This window comes from Ictidomys tridecemlineatus, unplaced genomic scaffold (assembly GCF_052094955.1).
Source record: "Ictidomys tridecemlineatus isolate mIctTri1 unplaced genomic scaffold, mIctTri1.hap1 Scaffold_641, whole genome shotgun sequence".
NCBI classification, from domain to species: domain Eukaryota; kingdom Metazoa; phylum Chordata; class Mammalia; order Rodentia; family Sciuridae; genus Ictidomys; species Ictidomys tridecemlineatus.
In genome coordinates this window covers 47,409-53,527 of record NW_027524451.1, presented here as the reverse complement: position 1 = coordinate 53,527, position 6,119 = coordinate 47,409, and the positions used below count along the sequence as shown (strand labels likewise).

At 46.7% G+C, this 6,119-nt stretch overlaps 1 protein-coding gene across 3 annotated transcripts in view; it reads left to right on the top strand.

The window, feature by feature from the left end:
* Positions 1 to 101: 101 nt before the first annotated feature.
* LOC144374341 (uncharacterized) overlaps positions 102 to 6,119 on the top strand; it is a 28,627-nt gene continuing 22,609 nt past the window's right edge. For 2 of the 3 annotated variants that reach the window (XM_078037196.1, XM_078037195.1), the window contains exons 1-2: positions 102 to 1,862; positions 1,960 to 3,170. The gene's annotated coding sequence lies outside the window, so the exon portion shown is untranslated. The remainder of the gene's footprint in view (positions 1,863 to 1,959; positions 3,171 to 6,119) is intronic. The other variant, XM_078037194.1, reaches the window with a different exon arrangement.

The following is a 6,119-nucleotide window of genomic DNA, read 5'->3' as shown; positions in this document are numbered from 1 at the left end:
ACATTATGTACTGACCTCAGTTCAAGACTACTTTAAATACTCCATGAAACCAGCAAAAGCAAATGGAGCAGGGAGACAGGAAAAGACCCACCCAGGGGTAATGTGCACAGGGACATGAAGGGCTGTGGTGGCTGTGCCCGACACCCGCTCGGGCTGACCCATCCCTGGGAGGTGACCTCCTGCCCTGTCCCTCATAGCTGCACCCACCTCCAGCAGGGCCCAGGCTGCCCTGGTGGCAGGAAGTGCCTCATTGTTCCAAGTTGCACATCAAGTGCCAGCAGCAGGAACCTCTTGTCACACGCTTGACACCGCTTGTGTGGTGTCTGGAGAAATGTCTCTTCACCTCTTTTTGCCCATTTGAAAAATTGAGTTATTTGTGTTTTTATCATTGAGTTGTAAAGATGCTTTAGTATTGTGGACACAGACCCCTGTAAGGGGTGTGACCCACCATGTTCCTCCTCCGTTGGCAGATGATCATTTCCTGTTTCTTTGAATACTTTCTCTGCCCCCATCCTCCTCCAGTCCTCTGCCTACCCAGGTAGGCCCTTGTCACAGTCCCCCAGTTTATTGTCTTTAAGACAATAGAGTAGTTAAAGCACAATTAATGCCAACATTTTTTTTACACATGTAAATGTGCAATGTATGATAACAACACAGAGACCAGGCAGGAGTCCTGGAAATATGCTGTCATGTGGTTCTTGCAAGGGGTCATTTGAAGATGGACTGGTTAAGGTAAAGATGTGCACTTAAACCCTATTGTAAAGGAGTCACTAGCGTGACACAGAGCTGTAGCTATTAAGCCAGCAAAGAGAATGAGGTTCAATCTTAAAAATAACTCATTGTGCTTGTGCAGTGGCACACACCTATAATCCTAGCTGCTCAGGAAGCTGTGCAGGAGGTTCGCAAGTTCAAGGCCAGCCTCAGCAACTTAGCAGGACCCTGTCTCAGAAAGGGCTAGGCAAACATACAATGCTCTTGATTTGTTGATTATACATATCCTTTGATTAAAGTCTAAACATAACAAGTCTTTAGAGACATTTTGTATCAGAAAAAAAGAAACTGTGATCTTTTGCAAGTTGCTAGATAATGTAGAAATTTGGTACAAACAAAACAAAATGCAAAAAAAATGTGTATGTATTTATAGTGAATAGGATTGCCTGAGGCGCGTAATACTTGTTTATTTAATGTGTGCCCTTGCAGACAATTTTACATGTTTGTATGACAGAACATACATGTATGTGTGAGTGTGTGTGTGTGTGAGAGTGTGTGTGTGTGTGTGTGTGTGTGTGTGTGTATGTGTGTGTGTGTGTGTGAGAGAGAGAGAGAGAGAGAGAGAGTATGTGTGTGTCTTTTATATACAAAAGAGGCTGAAATGTCTATCCAGGCAGAATATGTGATTAGATCCAAGCCTGTGCAGGGAGTTGGGTGACCATTAACTACGCTGATCTGATGGGTCACAAGTCCCAATGTGTGTCACCCACACTTCAGTCAGCAACAGCAGCCAATCTCCCAACTGTAGCAGCATTAGTTAGTTTCCCTGCACACTCTGTGTTCCTGACATCACAGTGCTGTAAGTTGGTGGCCCTCGTTAAGCAAAGTCATATTTGCAAAACAGCATTATTTGTTTTTAAAGCTTTTAAAGAAACAATTTTCTTGGGGGAAAAAAAAAGGCTTGGGACCCAGCTCAGTGGTGGATTGCTTGCATCGATGTGGGAAGCTATGGGTTTTATCCCCAGCACCACAGAACAAACTCAAAAAACCCTCAATCCAAGAGAAGGCAGGAAAAGAGGAGAAGGGGAACAAGGAACAGGCGGCCCCAAAGAGAAGCCTGGGAAGTTCAAACCAGCCGTTCCTCAACCGCAGTAAGTGCAAGCCCTCTGAACACCTGTGCACATCCTGTCAGCGCACTGTGCTGTGTCCTGTTGAGCTTAACTATGTCCTCCTGGTGTTCCCCTTCAGGGTCTGTACACTTCTGGCAGCAGGCTGGTCCCGTCTCCAGCTTTGGTCATGGCGTCCACCCACCTCTCCTCACAGTTCTCAAGTATTTTAATGTTCTGCCATGCAGTGCGTGCTCCCTGAGGATGGTACATCTTGGAGAACTGTCCCATCATCATTCAGGTGGTGTCCCTCTATATGATTGGCAGTTTTCCTTGCACTTTGTTAATATAGTCTGAGCTTCATACAGTGACTACTGCTTTCCTTCACTAGAGTTGGCCCCGTGTTTCCCTCTTCAACACGTCACTCTTAATCTACGGTGGTCCCCTCCTACCCACGGTTCAGCTCGCCAAGGTTTCAGGTACTTGTGGTCAACTGCAGTCCCAAACTGTTAAGAGGAAAATTCCAGAAATAAAAAAATTTCCTAAGTTTTAAATTATATTTCATTGTGTGTAATGCTATGAAGTCTCGCACTGTCCCCCTGAGGTATGAATTGTCCCTTTGTCCAGTGTGTCAACACTGTATACGCTCCCTGCCTGTTACTCACTCTTGGTAGCCATCTTGGTTATCAGATGGACTGTTGCAGTATCAGTGCTGACACTCACATACCCCTGATTTTACTTAAAGCTTAAGGGGAGCGATGGTGGGAAGTTTATTGAATTATGTTAAAATTATTCTATTTTACTATTAGTTTCCATTGTCAATCTCCTCCTGTGCCTAATTTATAACAGTCATAAGAATGTAGATATAGGGGAAAACAGTGTATATAGGGCTCAGTGCCATCTGCAGCTCAGGCATCCACTGGGAGTCTCGGGATGTATCCCTGGGTGGGGGTACTACTGAATATTTTAAGTGGACTTCTAGACACCAAAGGTGTCTGATAATCTCTGATAATTGGTACGTTTAGGCCCCTGACGTATAATGTGATTATTGATCCAGTTGAAATAGCATCTACTGTGCTTGGTACCGTTCTGTGTAATTGCCCTGGTTCTTTGTGTCTGTTTTTGTCTGTCTCTTCTTTTCCTGCCTTTTGATTCCATCTACTCACATTTCTCAGCACACCTGTTATACTTCTTTTTAAAAACCTTTTTTAGTGGTTGCAGTGTATACTGACAACTAACCCAGGTCCACTTTCAGATGACACTGCTGGGTCGAGACTGGTGTCAGTACCTCACAGCAACAAAGCATTCCTGGTGCTTTTGCCACCCCGCGTCACACTGTCATCTGACATGCAGGTATACAGTTCTCATCGAGGACATTTGTTAATTTTGTTCTGAACAAACTTATCCAAGAAAAATTAAGTTGTTTTTCTTTTTTATGTCAGTCTCTTTCTGGCCGGGATCATGGTCCTTGTCTTTAAAGGACTTCTTTTAGCATTTCTTGCCAAGCAGCTTCCTGGTGACACAGTCCCTCCGTGGTGTGTCTGAGAGTCTCTATTTCTCTTCACTCTGAAGGCTGAGTTTTCAGGACATAGCTGTAGGTTGGGGGGCTTCCACCTCAACACTTCTAAGTGTTTTGCTCCATGCTCTTCCTTAAATACTTTCTGAGCAGTTGGATATATTGTGTCTCTGTTCCCAGAGGGCGGGCTTCTTCCTCTGGCCCCTTTAGGGTGTGTGTGTTTGATGGTGGTTCTGTTTTGGTGTTGGCTTGGCTTTCTCTTGGTGCTGCAGTTTGGATTCCTGGAGGCTGAGGCTGGATGGAGTTCTTTTGTTGTTTTTTCTGCTTGAAGTTCTCTGAGCCACTTTGATTTGGTACTAATTTTGGAAGTTCTCCTCTTCTCTTCCTTGGATTCCCATCTTGTCTACATGACACCTCTTATCTTCCCACAGTTCTTAGATGTTGGTTCTTTCTCTCCCTGTCTCCCTCCCCCTCAGCCTCTCTCCCTCTCCCTCTCCCTCTCCCCCTTTCCCTCTCCATCTCCCCCCTCCCTCTCCCTCTCCCTTCTCCTCCCCCACTCCTCTCCATGTCTCCCTTTCCCTCTCCCTGTCTCCCTCTCCCTTGTTGCTTCCTCCTTCTCTCCCTCTCTCTCTCTCTCCCTCTCCCTCTTTATCTCCCTCTCCCTCTCCATCTCCCTCTCCCTGTCTCCTTCTCCCTGTCTCCCTCATCTTCCTCTTCCTCTCCCTCTCCATCTTCTCCCTCTCCCTCTCCCTATCTTGCTTTGCTTTCCTGTTTTGGAAGCTGAGACATTCTTTGCTCAGTGGAGTCCAGTATGTTAATGAGCTTATCAAAGCTGTTTCTCATTTGTGTCCCAGCATTTTGTGTCTCCATCTCTTTCTGCCTTGTCCCCTCTGCTGGTGCCTGTTCTCTGTCTTTCCATGAGAGCCCTTGGCAGGTTAGTCGTGGTTGTTTGGGGGGTTCCTGGTCTGAGGGTCCCAGCATCCCTCCTGGTGGGAGACTAGTGTCCTAGTGTCCCTGCTTGCTCCTCTCTCAGGCCTTTGCCTTTTAGTCTGCCTTGTAACTCTAGCACTGGGGAAGGGAGCTCCTGGAAATAGGCCTTGGGGAGTGTCCAGGAGTGGGAGGCAACCTTTCTGTGGCCCCTCCAGTGGGTCCCTGTCTCCTGAGCCTGCATCCTGGGCTGGGAATGTCCCCAGTGCTTCTCCCTGTTGCCCTCTTAGGTGGAACAGCAGGACTCAGGGTGCTGGAGCTGGGTGCCTGCCTTCCCCCAGGTGGCACAGGCTCTGGTGAATCCCAGTTGTTCAGACTCTGATAAAGCAGTTTCTCTAGAGGGCAGCCTTGTTAGTAACAGAATGCTCTGGCATATGTCAGAAAGGTCCAGAAACATGAGGAACCTGGAGACAGTCTCAGTGGAAACACTGAACTCCTGCAGGTGAAACCCACAAAGGTGGAGGGCCCCTGTGATCTGGCGGTGGTTCTGAGTTTTTCTTTTTCTTTTTTCTGTTTCTTTCTTTCTTTCTTTTTTCTTTTCTTTTTCTTTTCTTTTTTTTTTTTTTTTGTTTTTGTTGTTGCTGGGGGTTAAACTCAGGACTTTACTCTGCAGAACAAGCTCTGCCCACTGGGTTCCCTCCCTGGAGTTTTCAATATTCAACTTGCCTACTGAGCCTCCAGAAATCCATCAATTTCAACCTGCCTTTCCCAAGACTAGTATACACATTTTCATAGCAGCTTTGTTTATAGACAAGAACTGGAAACAGTGTAGATGTCTATCAGCAGGTGAGTGGATGCAGACTCCCCAGGCCCACCTTAAGAGACAGTTGATCACTCAAAAATAGGAAAGGGTAAGCTACTGACACTTAACATTGATGATGCTCAAAATAATTATGTTGAAAGAAGCCAGATTTAAAAAAAAAATAAAACATGCAGTATGATTCCGTTTATTGAAACTTCTAGAAAGTATATAGTAACAAAAAGCAGATCAGGGGTCACCTGGAGATGTGAGGAGGGATGGTGGAGGTGTGAAGGGATTTCAGAGAGGAAGGAGGAAACTTTTGGGGTAATAGACATGTTGTTTTTATTGATTGTGGTGCCCTCACAGCTGATGCATAGTATTGGAACTCAGCAGAGTGTGCTTGAAATGTGCAGGTTGCTGCCCTTCATTGAAACTGTTTTTTGAAATTAGCTACAACCAACAGGGGACAGAGAAGCCCCCAAGTGGTCTGTTCCTTTACTGAAGACTATGTTGTAGAAATTGATTGCAGAAGAAATCTCTTTCCTGTCCATGCAATGTTTTGAGCTTAGCAGTGCTTACCTGCTGCATGGCTAAATCGATCCTGCTTCAAATGCTGGGCGAGATCTTCAGGGGTGTAAGTACCACGTAGGCAACATGATGCTAAAGCGAGGTCTCTCTGCCCCCAGATGCAGGTCCCTTCCCTCATGCATTAATCCTTTGGGGATAAAGGGGAGAAGCCCTGCCTGGGGTTCCAAGGCCTTTGGAAAGAAAGTTGAGGGGTCCCGGGAGTAAAGAGGGTTGCAGATGTGCCAAGGGATGAGTAGGAGGTGCGCACTGGGAGGAGGACACTCCACACAGGCCTCCACTGTGCACCCAGTGTTCCACGAGGCTGGTTCAGAGCCAGGGCTGCAGGCCAGGAACATCTGGGCACATTGCAGGTTCAGGGGACTCTGCCGAGCCTAGAGAAGGGGATACTGGGGCTGAGCAGCATCTATCAGGGCAATCAGTCGCTCCCACCTGACAGATCCCTTTCCAGGGCAATCTTGGGGCCCTGCTG